Here is a 19,575-nt window from a genome sequence, read left to right as displayed (position 1 = left end):
GGGTTTACTAATTCTCTCCTTTTTATAAAGTCCATTGGGACGAATTTCAGTATCTAGAAATACTGGAAAAGTTTCGGAAAATAAAAAAGAGGCACAGGAAATTTAAAATAATTTTAACCATTTGACATATTGGACACTCTCCTTACTGTCCTAAAATTGTGAAAGCAAATATCAATGATTGGGAAGATTTTACATGAGCGTGAGTCATTAAACCAAAATATTTGCAGGATCAGTTAGGCAATTTCAAATGGGAAGCCTCTGGGTCTTACTTCTGTGTAGAAATTCCCTCTTGGTAATTAATCGCTCATTACAATTGGAGCTCAAGATGACTGTGACAAAGTCTTTCTGGTATTGAAAGGAGATTGTCAGGGACTGAAGGAACATGGTTCTCTGTAGAGGAAATTGTTACTCTTAAGTTGTTCTGACTGCCTGGTGGGTGCTAGTGGACGTTTAAGCTCTGGCTCCAAACTCAGTGGCACACACATCCACTTTTGTTCACTTTTGATTTTCACAGGCACATGACATCATAGTCTGGGTAAAGCTGAAACAGCCCTGAATTCCTATTTTCTAACCTCTATAGGAAGAGTTCCCTTGTATGTACAGACATTTCTGTTTTTCTCCTATATTTGTAAGGCAGTTAGTCATCGGAAATGGGGTGGGGAGTAGAGAAGTTACAGATTGGATGACTGGAGGCTTCTTTCTTAAGGAAAGAGAACTATAGCCTCATTGTCACTTTTTAAAAAAACACTGCTTATTAAAGGATGACTTATCATCCAAACCAGGGCACTTTTGAGAGAGCAAGAGGGAATTATTAGTAATTATACTGAGACAGAAGGAGTAGACTGAGAGTGACCTGGGCAATCAAGGCATATGGTCATGCTGTCTTTGAGGGCTTGGGTCAGAAATTAAATTTACTGTGAAGGTTAGTCTTGACTACAGTGTTTAAATAGGTTATACTCTCAATGTCAGTAATTCCCTTTCTCCTTTCAGTGTCTTTCTCTTCCAGGCTGTCTGGGCTTCTCCTTTACCATGATTCAGGCTTTGATTTTTCCTTAAGAACATACATAGCCAGCCAGGGTCCCATTTTCTCATGACTCAATTCAGAGAACTGAAGTTTCATTTTACAAACTCCTTTATGATAAGGTGGCTTTTCCAATGATCTTAGTATGGTAGTGTTCTTGGGCGAAGGAATTCATGGTCATGAACAGCATGGAGAATCTAGAGCTAAGATATTTGGAGAGGGGCTATTTTTGTTTTAGGGAGAAGGTTTTGGTGTTTTGGTTTTTGGTTTTTTTTTAACCTTGTGGGTAGCAGGCTTCTTCCCCTCTGCTTCACAAGGTCTTTTACTTGTGAAAGATAAGCGGGCATTTCAGACTATTTATGTGCTTAGCTCAATTGTCCCTCTGAAACCAAGCAAGGCCCTGTGGGGCTCCTGGGCACAAAAGCCTCTCTGTGTCCACTTCTCTGAGTTCCAAAAGGCAGGTTCAAACTGTTGCTAATCAGGAAAGGGAAGGGATGCAGAGACAAGGGAAGAGCAGTCAAGAAACAATAGTGCAGACTTGGGGCAGCGTCCTGCTTGCTCCTTAAGGGATACACATAACAATATCTTTGAGCTCTTCTGCAGAACTAAAACGCCACCCAGTGGAAGAGGTTAACTAGTTGATGAAGCATTCTTCATTCCAGAGGTCACAGTTAGCCCTTCATCACCTGACGCCAGATGATCTCTGGATTGAAAGGATGCGGGCCCTGCATGGCACCCTGATCCTTATCAGCAAACTGCCCCTGGACTATAAGACTCCTCACAGGCTCCCCTGGGTACCCCACACCCACTGGGTTGGGACAAACAATTTTGAGGTTTCATTAGCCCATTGTGGCCCCCTTTGCCTGGTAAAGTAGTAAAGCCATTCTTTTCTACTTCACCCAAAACTCTGCCTCTGAGATTTAATTCAGTGTCTGTGTACAGAGGCCGGATTTGGCTTTACCTCCCCACAGAAGGAGCAGGTGGTCTCTGTAGGGTGGCTTAGTCATGGAGCACAGGCTTTCCATTTTAAAGACTAGAACAAATGAGATCTGGAGAAACAAAGTGAGATGCTCATTGTCACAGTAAAAATTAATGTATACATTCTGGTTTATCCCAGGATATTGAATATAGGTCCCTATGCCATGCAGTAGGACCTTGTACAGCAAAAATTAAAACAACATTGTAAATCAGCTATACTTCAATAAAATAAATGTAAAAACATCAATGTAACCATAGGCTAGAATTTGAGATTCTTGAATCCTGGTCTAGTACACTTTTCCCCATACAACTTTTCTGAGCTAAATAAATTTGGATCCAGTCAATGGAGTAATCACAGGCTTTTCTGAATTAATAATAGGGATAATATAATAATAACAATAACTAAATCATATATTGCTTACCATGTACAAGGCACTGTTCTAAGTGCCTAACATGTACTAACACATTTAACATTTTAATCAATGTTTAAAATTGAATCAACATTTAAAATTTTCCCTAGTGGTGAATGCAAAATTTAGGGATTTTTTTTTTTTTTTCCTTTCAAGGGAAACAGAATTAATTGTTTGTAACACATTAACCATGTTTTGTTTTATTTGTCTAGAAAGCTCTGGGTAGAGAGTTCCCTCATATAACTTAGTGCCTTTAACTCTTTGATTGTACATTAGAGGAGTATTTTTCAGGATGTATCTTGCAGCTTTTAGTTCAAGGCTGAATATGGCTTTTTCTCGCAATGTTTATATTTGTGCTAAAGTGGTGTGGACTCATATGATTAGGTAAGGTTTGTTGCTAGAGGCAATATTATGCAATTGCTTAAAATCTAACTCAGTTCAGATGGGTAACCGTCTTCAGTGGCATTTAACTCCTACTTTGTGTTCATTTGTACTCAAGTACTTCAAGACAGGAGTTTAGCTAGCTTCCTGGGGTGACTTTCTGCCTGATATTGTTTAAGCTACATTTCAAATATAGGGGGAAAAAAGAAAGAAAAAGGAAAAGAAATAGCATATAGGACACATTGTCATTCATTACCCATTAAATGTCTAGGAGGGTTTTTTTTCCCTAAATATGAACCAGAGATACAATTAGCCTGAAGCGCATTGCTTTCTGGGTAATCCAGAGTGGAGCCTCCCTGTGAGTGCTGGATACTGAGTGTGTTTGGCTATATCATCTCACTTCTCATAGATGATCTTTCTTGGAGTCCCAGCACCGTACTTGGCACTTAGTTAATGCTCCATATCTAATGAAATGAAGGGATCAAGGTTTAAGGCAAGAACAGAAATATGAGAGAGTTTTAGGAAGGGTATTTTTTTTTGGCAGTGCTGGGCAGCATGCGGGATCCTAGTTCCCCAATCAGGGATCAAATGCAGGCCCTTGGCAGTGAGAGAGTCCTAACGCTTAGAGTCCTAACCACTGGCTCACCAGGAGATTTGCAGGAAGAGGTTGTTCTGTGGGTGAGGACGTGTTTCATCTCAGGAGATGCCGGGGTGGGCTCTGCTATGGACTTTTTTTTTTAAAGGACTGATAATTATTTATGGTAGCTATGGTGCAGGAAGATCCAGCTACCAACCCCAAGTGAGAACTACAGCATGGAGGACAGCGCATTTCACAACAGCCAACTCCCAGAAGTAGGAGCCCACAGACCTCCCCCATCTGCATCTTCTACGAGTTTAGAGTCGCCGAGTAGGACTCAACACTCAAGGCACTAGTCTGAACAAAGCTTTATTCACAGAAAAGAGAAGAAATGTAGCAAGATCAGCGTCTGCAGAAAGGTCATTGGGTCCCTCCATATAGTCAACTCAGGGTGGTGGGCTGCAGGCAAAGACCCAGTTCTCCTCCCAATGAGGGCAGATGGACTGGGCTGGGGGACTGGGGTTAGGTGTCATATGCTGCACAGGCTTAAGCAATGCAGTGACCATTCACTACATACGCAGCATAGAGGAAAGATTTCTCCTAATGAGGAAGAAGAATCTAGGGGTACGTGACAGCTTGCCCCCAGTTCCACATAGGGGAATGTTCCAGGCCCAGAACACAGACTGGGCAATCCCAAAGTGGCAGGTGGAGTGGTAGCTGCTTCTACAACAGTAGGGAAGGGACAGAGGAGAGTGAAGGGTCAAAATGGAAATTTCTGTCCTGAAAATAAGAACTGAATGGGACTTTCTTCATCCCTCCCCTCCGTTTTATGAATGGTAGGCATTGCTAGTCAATTGTGGAAGTCTTCACAAATGAATTAGGTTTCAGAGTCAGAATTACTTTTCTTGTTGCCCTCAGAATCCTTTCCAACAAATTGTTTTCAAGTGGCCACTTCCAGCTAGATGGAGTTAATGTATGATTTGATATTGATGTATTACAAGACTAAAGATACTGTGAAATTAAAGACATGTCAACTTTGAGGTAAGAAGGGAGTGGAGGAGGGGTATATTTATTGAAGCAGACCTGTGAAGTGCAGCCAGCTACCAGAGGAAGAAGAGAGGATCCCAGCAGGGGAGAAATGGATCTCATAAACTCAACTGGGTTGGCATGGATGGATGAATGAATGAATAAATAATGAGAGGTACATTTGAATTAGTCAGAATGTCTGTATTCCCCTCATGGCATTTCCTTCATTTTAAAACAACCTTGGGCAAGCCCCATATGTCATATATTTCCTAGCAAAGCGAAGATGGGAAGTGTGGCAATATCCTGATAATTCAGGCAAAACCTCCACTTCTGTTTAGGGTACAGAAAATACCATTGGGAAAGAGAAGTCTAAATAAAAACGTGTTTTTCTTTTATAACAGCATGTCATTATCATCTTTATGAATTTATATGACATCTTTTACTTAGGAAAGTCAATGGAATTCAATTAATGTTTATAAACTATTACAGAAAGAACCATGCAGTGTAGGCTAGCGTTAAAATCCAAAACACATGTAAGAAAACTTGAGTTCTTGTTCCTCAGTCATTGGGCCAAACTCCTTATCAGTTATATTTAGACTTACTAAAGCATTCCAATAAAAAGTACAAAGTTTCCTAAATGTATATGGAAGAACAAAATATGCAACCAGCAGAGAAGGCCTTCATTTTGTATTTTCCTAAAGTTATTAGGGGTTATGTTCACACAGTTTCAAACCGGATATCTTGGTGTCCTTCATGATGTGGGGCTCACGATTTTACTTCTCTGCTCCTTGCTTTAGCTTATCTGTACATCATCATTTTCTTTTGAACTCTTGAATATAATTTTAAAAGAAATTATATTGTATGTATTTTAGTTGTCAAAAACTTGAAAATCTGTAAAATTCTACAACCCAAAGTCACCCCTGTTAACATTTTGGTAACATATACTCTTTTAAAAAACACAGAAGAGATTGTTTTTATGGACTCTTTTGTAAATGTCTTTGTTTTTCCCCCAGTATGTTGTGTGAGACATATCTTCTTTCTATATCAATAAATTTGTTTTTATATAAAACATATAGATATATCATTTTTCATAGTTGCATAGTGTTCTATTACATGGGTTTAACACATGTTAATTACCACTTCTTATTTTTGGATATAACATTTGTTTCCAAATTTTTGCAGTGTTGTGAATACGTGAGATAATATCCTTGAAGCTAAATCTTTGCCTTCATCTTTAATATTTTATTTGGAATAAACGTTGGAAGTGCTATTACGGGAAAAAATTTCAGCTGTAGCTTGATGAATTGCCTTTTAGAAGGGTCACAGATGTTTTCCCTCTGAATAGCTATGTGTGGAAGCCCCGGAACCCTTGGTGATATTCTTTTTCTTTCTTCGTTCTTCATCTTTGCCAATTTGATAAAAGTGTATCTCATTTTAATTTGATATTTTAAATTTTATTAGTGAGTTTGAACATATGTTTATTGGACATTCGTATTACTTGATTGTGCATATTCTGAGTTTTACCATTTTTTATATTAGTATTTTCTATTCCTCATTGATTAAAAAATAACTATTAAATATACAAACCCATGGGACTGGATGGATTTCATAATTTTAGTAAATTTCACATCCTCTATATCAGGATTTTGAATTGTAAATAAGAACCCACACTAATTCCTGCTTTCTTAAAGTGTTCTCACTGCAATGAGCACTAGCAAAAATATAATATTGACCATGGCAGAAACTGGTCTGAATCACCTTCTTAATGGTCTTTAATGGTAATGAACTAAATTGTGCCTGAGCAGAGAACAAAACAGCCCATCCCAAAGTAAAATAGAAAATTGACTCGATTATTTATACTTTTCAGCTAATAGTAAGGTCATTTTTTCTTCATGACCTAAATATTTTGAACTAAAGTTAGGTTTGCCTCCTGGACTTTCTTTTTCCTTCTGATTTTCCAAATGACTTCTTCCATTCTTCAATGCTTCATAATGCTAGTGTGGACATAACTAGAGTATTAATGATCTGAGGAGTCAATTTCAGATGAAACAGCTATCACAGATCAAAGTAATTTTGCCTTATGGGGACTCGAATCCAGGGTCAAATGTAGGCTCTCGGTAAGCACTTCATGAGGGATGGTCTGAGGAGGAGATAGGGTGGCCGAGTCTTCACCAGCCTTGCAGAAAAGCATTGAGTCTGACGCCCATGCTTAATAATCATCACAGTACATCATGCTTCTCCACCAAGCTTAAATCTCAGAGCCTCATCTTTGATTCAGCTGGTACAGTGGGGATGGATATTCATATCTTTATAGACATGTCGCTTTTCCACCCTTAATTTTTTTCCTTGTGGTGTTTGGTATTAGGGTGAAGGGCGAAGGTCACATTTGAACATAAGTCAGGTTTTTTTTTAATTTTATGTGGGGGAAAGCCGGGGGCATTTGCAGAACTTAAAACAGAAATCAAACCTTTAAAAGTCGACTGTATGTGTCCTGCCACTCATATTCTCTTCTGGCTTCTAACTTTCCTTAGGCTTAAAATATATCTGCAGCCGTTGGTTCCTTTGTTCTTTGGAGAGTTCATTTCTTATGCTTTCCAAAAAAACCCAAAAAACAAATTTAAAAAAACCCAACAAAAACTCCACTGTTGGTTTTTTTTTTTTTTTTTTTTAAGGATAACAAAGTTTTCATTGATCATAATTTCAGAGCCTGGTTGCTTACAACTCTGCAGAGTAAAACAGGGCCTGCTGTTATTTCAGGAGTGTCACGCTGCACTCTAAGTGGCTGGGATTCTCAGTGGGTGGATATTCCTGGGCTTAGTGGTTTACTGACTGTGAAATTAGGAGAAATTGGGGTAGGAGAGGAGGCCACCTCATTTTGAAATGAAGACAGATGAGTAAATCCATCTGGAAAAAAAATGCTAATGTAATATTTCCCAATATCTTCTTTAATAAACCCAGCTGCAAAGTTTGGCATCAAACCTTCTTTTAGTCTTGTACCTCTTAGTAATTACATCAGTATACATATTATAGACTGGATGTTTATAGTTCATTAAAGCAATTGGTTGAATGCCAGGAATGCTGTTTAGGAATTTCTGCCACATTCAGAATGTATCATTAAAAAATAAGAATAAATAAATTCTTGACTTATTATTCTACAACATGCATATAGGCTAATTCTTTTTTCACCATTGTTTTAGTTAAACATGTAAGTAAGAGCTGTCCCAGGCTGCTGTGAGGGAAAAAAAAAAAAAACTGTAACAAGGTGACTACATTTTCTGTATTAAATAGATTTTCAACTTTCATTTTAGATGGCAAATTTTAATTAAGTGAACACTTCTGTTCTCTTCAGTTCTTAGGAGAAATAAGTATTTCTTATACATGCACATTTATCAGGTTTCCCACCTCTGCTTAGAGATTCGCATCTCTCTCTCTTCCTCTCTACCCCACATTCCTAATTCTGCTCATTGAAATCTCTGCCTTTCTCATTAATTCATTCTCAACGGCTACACGCTGGGGAAAGAATATGAGCACAAGCAAACAAGCCCCCTGTCATCCTTGAGTTTACAATCTAAAGAAATCTGCCTTGATTTTCTTTTGCTGCAGTTGCTTGTGCCCTGATTAGAAATACTTGTTTTCCTTTCTGTAGTTCTCTTAACACTTCAAACCCTACCATAGTTCTTTCTCCCTTTTATTGGAAGTTGGGTGCTGATCAATGAAATAGTACCCTTCTTCTCACCCAAGTTTTGAACCAACTGAGACAAACAGTAAGTTGAGTGGGATATAAAATATCATATTTATTTTTATAAACTCAAAGTGGGCAGTAGGCAGATGGGCTCCTAATTCTGAACTCCAAAATTAGACAGTTACCCCCTAAAAAGCACCCTGAAAATGTAAACTGCACCATGCCCAACGCTATCAGGTGTGGAAGACCATCAGAATGAAGTTTCAACAAACCCTAAAACTCCCAAGGGGGAGCAGCTTGGTCCCAGGAAAAAGGGTCAAGAGAGGGAGAGGCTATCCATGCCCGGTTTGTCCTTTCAAGCTGGACGTGAGTGAATGAGAGGCATAGAGTTGAGCTAGATGTGGGCTCCCTCCACATATAGAGGGGGAAGAAGTGTTCCTATCCCAACACACTCTGTTTATTTCCCTTACCAGTTGAGCCCTTTTGAATTTATTTTTTTTAATCCTATAGAGTAGCTGGAATACAATAAGCATTTTCTAAATATTTATTAAATAAATTTATTAGGAGATAAATTCATTTCAGGAATTTATTCCAAAACAAAGAAGAAATGAACAAACAAACATTCTTGGACTGAGTAAATTCCAGGACTTACTGCTTTGTTTTGTCTCACGCATATTTTGACAATATTTACAATGTCAAGATAAAAGTCTCAATCATTTAGATTCAACTATATCCAGTCTTCTATACTGACTGAGATAAAAACATGAATGTGAGTATCTTTTTTTTTTTTTTTTTTGCGTTACGCGGGCCTCTCACTGTTGTGGCCCCTCCCATTGCGGAGCACAGGCTCCGGACGCGCAGGCTCAGCGGCCATGGCTCACAGGCCCAGCCGCTCTGCGGCATGTGGGATCTTCCCGGACAGGGGCACGAACCCGTGTCCCCTGCATCGGCAGGCGGACTCTCAACCACTGCGCCACCAGGGAAGCCCAAATGTGAGTATCTTAAAAAAATTCTCAATAAATATGGTGCAATAAAAATCACTGTAGGCTAAATTATGTGAGGAAGGTCTGAGAAGATATGGTGACTGTAAGAGGTTTTTAGAAATCTTAAAACTTTTTATAGCATCATGAACTGAAATCTGGGATGTGGTAGAAGGGAGGAACTATATGAGGAGAAATTCAGGAGATAGGGAAACTTTGGTGACTTAGCTTAAGAAAGTCTGACGCTCTTTCACCCTTACATTTTAAATATTCTTAATTATCTACGTCCCCATCTACCAAGCATGTGATGTCAGTCTTTGCTGATAGTGGAACATCTGCTGACTTGGTCAGGGAAACAGCCCTTCATTTAATCAGGGATATGGCTTGATTTCCTTAACAACAAAGTTTGCCTTAGGGTTTACCATTAATTAATTGCGTCTAAATATTAACTGACATCCAATCTAGGGTTTGAGCAAAACTCCCCTCCAGGTAGTTTCCCCTCTTTGGAAAATTTACCATTTCCATTATGAAAGCCAAGAGGATGAAATACTCTTAGAAATGTGGCAGTTGAGAGCAAATAGCTCCTACAAATTGAGGAAGGAGAAGAGAAAGACTAAGAGAAATGACTCTAGGGAAGGGGATAGCTAGAGAACTGATTAATGCCAGCTTTCAAAGTAATGAATCAAAAAGAAGGAGGAATGGCAGGTTTGCTGAGGAGTATTCTTGTATTAGAGCTGTAGAGACCAAGGAGCTATGGAGTAGTGATGGACTGGAAGAACTCTTATGAGAACTTCACCTTGGAAATGCTTTTCCCCCATAGGGAAGAGGTTTGTCTGCACGAATAACTAAAATCTCATGGTCTCAGGCCATAGAGAAGAGTTATATCATCTGTTTTCCTTTTATTTCTAGAGAACTGATTCTAGCTTGAGATTAAATTACAAAGTAAGGGAAACCGTTTGCCTCATGTTCAAGAACTAAATAATATGCTAGATTTGATGCTACAATTTCTCATTCCTCACAAGGAGTGATTTTGTTCTGGGGAAATCTTCAATCAGAATCTTTTCTCCTTTTGGTCATCTCTGTGATAACTGAGACTGTCTATGTCAACATAACTGTTTGCTCTTTAAAATTCTTACCCAGGGGCTTCCCTGGTGGCGCAGTGGTTGAGAGTCCGCCTGCCGATGCAGGGGACACGGGTTCATGCCCCGGGTCCGGGAAGATCCCACATGCCGCAGAGCAGCTGGGCCCGTGAGCCATGGCCGCTGAGCCTGCGTGTCCGGAGCCTATGCTCCGCAATGGGAGGGGCCACAACAGTGAGAGGCCCGCGTATCGGGAAAAAAAAAAAAAAAAAATCTTACCCAGGAAGATCAAACTGTAAACCAATAGTAAGTTCACTTTTGCTTCAGGTTATTCTTGTACACCAATTTATTCAGGCAAATATTGTGCTCACCTGGGAAAATAGCTAACGAAACAGGAAAATAGATTACTCACCTGGATTGAGTTTATTTATCAGGACAACAATCAGCTCATCAACACTTGCTTTAAGACCCTTGCCTTGTTGCGTCTACCAATAGAAAACTACCACGTCACACACTGTGCCCAGTCCTAACAAGCAACATCTTGAAAGACCCATCTTAAATCACTTGAGTCAAGATCCCCAAATCTTAAGAAAACCCTCCATTTTCTTTCCTCTTTGGGGATGCTATTTGGACTCTACCAAGATAGTGATTCCCCATGCTATGATAAGTTTAATAAACTCATCTTTGTTTGACCAATAAGATTCAGTGGTCTTATTGGGGAATAGAAGTTTTAAGTAACTGAGGGTCTAATGTGTAGGTAGAAACATCTATCCACATGGATACTTAACACTCTCAGGGTGTTGTCCAGATTTTAGTGTAGAGGAAATTAGGCTTTGGAGCTGTCAGTGAGATTGGGGAGTAGGGCGACTAGATTGAGAGACAAAGGAGGTGCTATAGTTGAATAACAGCCTCAGGAGAGCAGATCTGGGGTTATTAGAAGAAAAGTAAAGCTCTGGGTGCAGGACTAAACACCAGTAATCAATGTCCTTTCTTGACTTTGAGATCTATGCTTTGTGGGAGAATGAGGTTCCTCTTCAGATTCAGATAGTATTCCATAGGGATCAGGGCCCACGGAAACTATTTGAGACGAGAATAATACATGGTAGGAGAAGTTTGTTATCATTCATCTGCCACTGTGTTTCAAACTAGGTGACTCAGGCTTACCTATGCTTATGGCATCAGTAGCAGAAGAGCAAAGTCATGGGCAGTTTAGGTAAAGGAAGCATAGGAATACTCTTTTTTGAGTTTGAGGCTGGCTAGAAATTTCAGTGGAAATCCAGGAAGGCATTTGAAGATTTAGGACTAGCTCTGAAGAGAGGACAACATAGACATGCAGATTAGAGATTTAGTTTTGGAGAAGTGAATGTTGAAGTTTTGATCAAGATCTCTGTCGAGCCAAGCAATTCTCCCCAAGACAGCCCCTTCTTTCCTTTCAATTTGCATTTTAAAAAAAGAAATTTTAATTTTAAATTATTCTTTTAGTGCTCAGAGAATTCCTTGCCATGCAAAGTTTGTAAAGTTCCGTTTTATTGTACATTTAAAACTGTCATGCATAGATGGTACTATTTTTGTTATACCGATAGGTCCTTTTGTGACTGGTGGGTAAGGCACATTTTTCCTTTTGACAGTTGGCTTGCAATTTTTTCCTATATATGCTGAATTGCTTTCTTGCTGTTGCAAATATATTCAACATCACTGTTCTTCCACATGACAGACAGAGAAGGCCCTGGCAGATTCCAACCTCAGGAAGAAATTATGTCTATTTCCATAGTACTATCCAGAGAGTCATGTGTGTCTGTCAGGGGACACCTCTGAGTTCTTAGTGCACTTCCATTAAAAGAAGGGCATGTGATGTGATATACTTTGATGTCATTTTGCTGTATTGAATAATTGTGTTTTTAATTAATTTTTAGAGTTTTGACTACAAATCGGATTCTGACTGTTTTTTATATGATTCCACAGATATATTTTAAAGTAAAATGTAAGGGTTGATGATGATTGGATTTGATGATTACTTGTGAAATTTGGGATATATAAGCAGAAAATTGTATAGTTCAAAATATTAATGAAATATCAGGTTTCTGGTGATGTAGATATGCAAGTAGATAAAAACTTCTAGAATGTGTGAAACAGTATACAAATGCTGCAATAGTTTCTAATCTATTTTTGTTGCATTTTACTCAGAGATTCTCATCCTCCTTTGGTACACTGTGACATTGTCGATTAAAATTCATTATGACTACTCTGTGGCAGAGGTCCCCAACCCCCCGGGCCACAGACCAGTACCAGTCCATGGCCTGTTAGGAACTGGGCTGCACAGCAGGAGGTGAGCAGCAGGCGAACAAGTGAAGCTTCATCTGTATTTACAGTCGCTCCCCATCGCTCACATTACCGCCTGAGCTCCGCCTCCTGTCAGATCAGCAGTGGCATTAGATTCTCATAGAAGTTCAAACCCTACTGTGAACTGCGCATGCGAGGGATCTAGGTTGCGCACTCCTTATCAGAATCTAATGCCTGATGATCTGACGTGGAGCTGAGGCGGTGATGCTAATGCTGGGGAGCGGCTGCAAATAGAGATTATCATTAGCAGAGAGGTTTGACTGCACAGAGACCACAATAAATCAATTGCTTGCAGACTCATCAGAACCCTATCAGTGAGTGGCAAGTGAAAACAAGCTCAGGGTTCCCACTGATTCTGCATTATGGTGAGTTGTATAATTATTTCATTATATATTACAATGTAATAAATAGAAATAAAATGCACAATAAATGTAATGTGCTTGAATCATCCCTAAACAATTCCCCCCACCCCCCAGTCTGTGGAAAAATTATCTTCCACGAAACTGGTCCCTGGTATCAAAAAGGTTGGGGACTGCTGTGCTATGAGACTTCTCTGGCAGTCCAGTGGTTAAGACTCTGTGCTTCCCATGCAGGAGACACAGGTTCAATGGGGAACTAAGATTCCACATACTGGCCAAAAAAAAAAAAAAAAATCATTATGACTACTCTACAGAATGCAAGATTTGCCTGTTGTTTCTTTCTGAGATTGTTGTATTTGTTAAAATGCTTTTGATGTTTCTTCTGAGAAACTTATTTAAATTTTCTCAATGTAACCTGTCTGTACATACATACACACACACACAAACACACATCATGAATATACATAATATTATATTCAGCATCTATTTAATATCCTTAATTATTGCAAGCTCCCTGAGGCATTTCTCAGCATCTCCCCTCTGCACCACATGCAGTCATTTCTATATAGTTGTTATATGACAATTGCTTTTTGTATTGTTTCTATTCCAGTGGAGCTCAGTTGCCCCTATTTAATCCCTCATCTCTATCATCTCTTGATGACCATTTCTGTGTATATATCTCTATTTGCTAAATTCCATTCCTAGACTTTGGATAATCAATATTACCACTTTATAACTGTTATAATATTATTTCAATTTTGGGGGAAAAAAGGCAACTAAATGATGTCACCTTTATTTGCAACCAGAAAACTTCTAATAATACACAGTACTTAAAGTCCAAGAAGTTTTTACATTGGGATAGGAAACCAAGGATTTACAGCTCTTAGCAATTATTTCAGAATAGACCCATCATAAATGTCTAGTGAAGTACACTTTGGTATCTGAGTAGATATATTGCTCTAGCTATAGCTATGTGATCATAGACCCTTATCATGTTGTTTCAGATCATATATTCTTTCTGGAGTGTAATGCCCAGGAATTTCCAGGCAGGGTCCATTTTGTCGTGAGAGAAAATTTACTTGAGTGGGATCGATATTAGACTAGTTGGTCTAGAGCCATTGTTCGTAGAGCGTGTTCCCACACAAGCAGCATTGGTATCACCAGGGAACTTCTCAAAATATAAGTCCTCTGGTTTCATCCCCGACCTATGGTATGGGAATGTCTGGGGGTAGAGCCAGCACTCTGTGTTTTAATATGCCTTCAGGTGATTCTGATGCACAGAAAAGTTTGGGAACTGTTGGGCTAGAGAGTGGCTGATGTCTTGAAGAAGTCATCCAACACTGAGACAGTATGAATTAGAGGACTTGGTCATATGCACAGCTTTGGGTCTCAGCTTTCCCATTCATCAGATGAGAGGTTTGTACAAGGTAACAGTTAATCTATTTTACTAAACTCTGACAGTATGGTTGCCTCTCCAAACACAACTGTTGAGAAGGTTTTCTCAGGTTAGTCTTGTGGCTGCTGTGTAGTAAATCATTTCTTGTTTCCCTTCTGGTAATTTGCCTTGGTATTCAAAGATTAACTTAGATGAAACAAAGTAACTTTACAACTTTATGCTTGATTTATTCTTACACTTCAGTAGCCTTTTGCAGTGGGAGGCTTACGGTACTTCTTGACTTCATATCAACACACCTATTGTGTGACACTATGGGACCAGTTCCTGGCTTCAACCTGCCAGTCCAATACATTCTGACAGAAAGGATCACTGGGTACCAATGGTTTCATGAAATTCATCTCTATTGTCCTTCCTCCTATCCCTTAGGGAAAAAATGGTGGAAGTCTATGGAATGAGACAGGCATTTGATATCCTGTGAAGTTAGTATATTGGATATTAAAGTTTTTAGTCTATAGATGTGGGTGTCTAAAACGAGTTCTAAAAGCTAAATTCAAACTTTTATATAAGCTCTAAAACTAATACAGTTATTCTTCTAGTCACCTAGGTACAAAAACATGGAATCTTCGAATAATTCATTTCTCTTCTTTATCCCAATGGTCATTGCATATTGTCCTATCAATTAATTTTTCACTTACAATGTTTTGAATTAATCATTTCCTCTGTATTCTCCTAATTACTGCCCTTGACCTCAGAGTCCATGCATGAGGTTTTTGTAACCTGTATCTCTACCCTGACAATAGCTTCTTAACGGTGTTTGGGCTACATTCTCCTCAAATCTAAATAAGGGACAAAAACTTAGCCCTCAAGAAGAGACACTTCCTATAAGCCATTTTTGCCATGAAATTTAGGGCTCAATAAATTAATGTCATTACACTTTATTGAACAAAGAAAGAAATAGTTAATTCTTCTTTAGGTGCTGCCTCTGCAAGATGAATCTAATTCGGGGAGGTCACTTTAGTGGAGATTTTAATTGACTCTCTTCACATTGTGCTAATAGCATATAGGAATATACAACTTGACTGTCCCAGACTGTCTGTCAGTCTGGCACTTTCTCCAAACAAAATATTATTTTTAGGAAAAAAAAATCTGAGGCCAAAAATAAAACAGGAATAAAATTGTGTTACAGTTTGTGTAAATGATCTAACCTCCTTTTAGTCACCTGGGTCTGGAATGGCTGCTTTAGCAAATTTCCTACTCCATCACCTTGTTAAAAATACAGACAGTTGTATAACTTTGTCTAAGCTCATGCATTATTGAGCTGATAAATCATAGTGGCTTTGAAAGAGCCAATATGCTCCAGCTGCCTCTTATGCAAATTAACTGCATGTGCTAAACTCCTTATGGAAATTTCAATTGCTAAAAATATTATGCATAATCAAAATCCAATGTGATTTTTGCTTTTTCCCTACAATATTTCCCCAGTTAGCAGACATTTTAAGAGGTTTCCAATTTTGATGACTTCTTAATTTTGTTTTATTTTAAAGAAATAACTCCCCTCAAACACACATATATACACACCCACACACATACATACATACATACACAATCAATTCTCATTATTAGCAGTGATTATGTTCTGTGAAATCACCACAAATACTAAATTAGCAAATACTAACCCATTGCTCCTAGGAGAAATACAGGGTTAGGTTCCTGTGAGCCTCTGGTCTCATTTTGGTTAACTGACCAATACATAGCTTTGTTTCATGGGTGTTTCTGTTTAAAGACATTTCTTAAAATATATATTGTAGATTCATCAACATTGGATATGACCAACAACACTGTAACTCGTGTCTAAATAAAGCTTATCTCATACACATATTTTCTCCATAAGGCACATCACAGCCTTCTTGTGCTTGGGAACTATAGACAACTCTTCACTATCACAGCTGAGGCCCATTTGAAACAGTGAAATCCTTAACAAAAAGCACAAAAGTAAAAAATCCTTGGCAGTAAATATACTATGAGCAGGACACTTGTTTACAGCACAAGAACTAAAACAAGAAGGCAGACTGGGAATGTGTAAGTCACAAAAGTCAAAATTTTTGCCATTGTGCACATGTACACTAATGACCATGAGAGCTACCATGAGTACTGATTGATTGGGGGATTACAAATACATTTTAGCAATTAGGCAAATTTATAAACATGGGATAAAAAGAGGATCGGCTGTGTGATAATTAGATGCAAGTAAAATGTGTTAAAAATTTAGAACCCTAAACCCAAAATAAAACAAGTCTAGGGAGCCTTAAATACGGTGGAGGAGTAAGACGTGGAGATCACCTTCCTCCCCACAAATACATCAAAAATACATCTACATGTGGAACAACTCCTACAGAATAGCTACTGAATGCTGGCAGAAGACCTCAGACTTCCCAAAAGGCAAGACACTCCCCCATGAATCTGGGTAGGGCAAAAGAAAAAAGGAAAAACAGAGACAAAAGAATAGGGATGGGACCTGCACCTCTGGGAGGGAGCTGTGAAAGACGAAAAGTTTCCACACACTAGGAAGCCCCTTCACTGGTGGACACAGGGGGTGGGCAGGGGGGAAGCTTCGGAGCCATGGAGGAGAGCGCAGCAACAGGGGTGCAGAGGGCAAAGTGGAGAGATTCCCACACAGGGGATCGGTGCCAACCAGCACTCAACAGCCTGAGAGGCTTGTCTGCTCAACCGCTGGTGCTGGTGGGGGCTGGAAGCTGAGGCTCGGGCTTCAGAAGTCAGATCCCAAGGAGAAGACTGGGGTCGGCTGTGTGAACACAGCCTGAAGGGGGCTAGTGCACCACAGCTAAATGAGAGGGATTCCAGGAAAAAGACTGGAACTGCCTAAGAGGCAAGAGACCATTGTTTCAGGGTGCATGAGGAAGGGGATTCCTTCCCTGTCCGCCCACAGAAGGCAGAGCACCACCTAAATGAGCTCCAGAGATGGGAGCGAGCTGCAGCTATCAGCTTGGACCCCAGAGACGGGCATGAAACATTAACGCTGCTGCTGCAGCCACTAAGAATCCTGTGTGCAAACACAGGTAAATATCTACAGCCCCCAGGAGGCTGTGCGGCCCACCACTGCCGGGGTCCCATGATCCAGGGACAACATCCCTGGGAGAATACATGGTGTGCCTCAGGCTGTTGCAATGTCATGCTGACCTCTGCCACCACAGGCTCGCCTCGCATTCCAATGATAACTACCGTACCCGTCTCTTCCCCTGGCCTGAATGAGCCAGAGCCCCATAATCAGCCACTGTCCCCACCCCATCCTGTCTGGGTGGGAAGAGATGCCTGAGGGTGATCTACAGGCAGAGGTGGGGACAAAAACAAGATGAACCCCAGAAGATGTTCTCTTCTTTGTGCGAACAAAGAAGAGAAAGGGAATTCTCCATGCAGCCTCAGGAGCAGTAGATTAAATCCTCGTGGTCAACTTGGTGTACCCTGTATCTGTGGGATACCTGAATAGAAAATGAATCATCCCAAAACTGAGGCAGTGGACTTTGAGAGCAACTGTAGACTTGGGGTTTGGTGTCTGCAACTGAGTTGTTTCTGATTTTTATGTTTATCTTAGTATAGTTTCTAGCACTTGTTATCATTGGTGGATTTGATTATTGGTTTGGTTGCTCTCTTCTTTTTTAAAATTATTATTTTTTTAATTTTAATAATTATTTTTATTCTTTATTTTTAATTTATTTTCTTTCTTGTTTTCTCCCCTTTCTTCTGAGCTGAATAGCTGACAGGGTCTTGGTGCTCTGGCCTGAGTCAGCCTTGAGCCTCTGAGGTGGGAGAGCTGAGTTCAGGACATTGGACAACCAGAGACCTCCCAGGCCCACGTAATATCAATTGGTGAGAGTTCTCCCAGAGATCTCTGTATCAACACTAAGACCCAGGTCCACCCAATGGCCAGCAGACTCCAGAGCTGGATGTCCCATGGCAAAGAACTAGCAAGACAGGAACACAAACCCACCCATTAGCAGAGAGGTTGCCTAAAATCATACTAAGTTCACAGACACCCCAAAACATACCACTGGACACAACCCTGGCAATAAGAAAGACAAGATCCAGCCTCACCCACCAGAACACAGGCACCAGTCCCCTCTACAAGGAAGCATACACAAACCAGTAAACCAAACTTACCCACTGGGGGCAGACACCAAAAACAATGGGAACTATGAACCTGCAGCCTGCAAAACAGAGACCCCAAACACAGTCAGTTAAGCAAAATGAGAAGACAGAGAAATATGGAACAGATGAAGGAGCAAGGTAAAAACCCACCAGACCAAACAAATGAAGAGAAAATAGACAGTTTACCTGAAAAAGAATTCAGAGTAATGATAGTAAAGATTATCCAAAATCTTGGAAATAGAATAGAGAAAATACAAGAAATGTTTAACAAGGACCTAGAAGAAATAAAGAGCAAACAAACAATGATGAACAATACAAATGAAATTAAAAATTCTCTAGAAGGAATCAATAGCAGAATAACTGAGGCAGAAGAATGGATAAGTGATCTGAAAGGTAAAATAGTGGAAATAACTGCTACAGAGCAAAATAAAGAAAAAAGAATGAAAAGAATTGGGGACAGTCTAAGGGACCTCTGGGACAACAGTAAACACATCAACATTCAAATTACAGGGGTCCCAGAAGAAGAAGAGAAAAAGAAAGGGACTGAGAAAATATTTTAAGAGATTATATTTGAAAACTTTCTTAACATGAGAAGGGAAATAGTCAATCAAGTCCAGGAAGTGCAGAGTGTCCCATACAGGATAAATCCAAGGAGAAACACGCCAAGACACATATTAATCAAAATATCAAAAATTAAATACAAAGAACAGATATTTAAAGCAGCAAGGGAAAAACAACAAAAAACATACAAGGGAATCCCCATAAGGTTAACAGCTGATCTTTCAGCAGAAATTCTGCAAGCCAGAAGGGAGAGGCAGGACATATTGAAAGTGATGAAAGGGAAAAACCTACAACCAAGATTACTCTACCCAGCAAGGATCTCATTCAGATTTGACAGAGAAATTAAGACCTTTACAGAGAAGCAAAAGTTAAGAGAAGTCAGCACCACCAAACCAACTTTAAAACAAATGCTAAAGGAACTTCTCTAGGCAGGAAACACAAGGGAAGGGAAAGATCTACAGTAACAAACCCAAAATAATTAAGAAAATGGTAATAGGAACATATATATTGATAATTACCTTAAATGTAAATGAATTAAATGCTCCAACCAAAAGACATGAACCGGCTGAATGGATACAAAAACAAAGCCAGTATATGTGCTGTCTACAAGAGAGCCACTTC

The sequence above is a fragment of the Aethalodelphis obliquidens genome, unplaced genomic scaffold, assembly GCF_003676395.1.
Source record: "Aethalodelphis obliquidens isolate GAN/ISIS:26980383/991018 unplaced genomic scaffold, ASM367639v1 scaffold31, whole genome shotgun sequence".
NCBI lineage: Eukaryota > Metazoa > Chordata > Mammalia > Artiodactyla > Delphinidae > Aethalodelphis > Aethalodelphis obliquidens.
Note: the sequence above shows the minus strand (reverse complement) of the source record.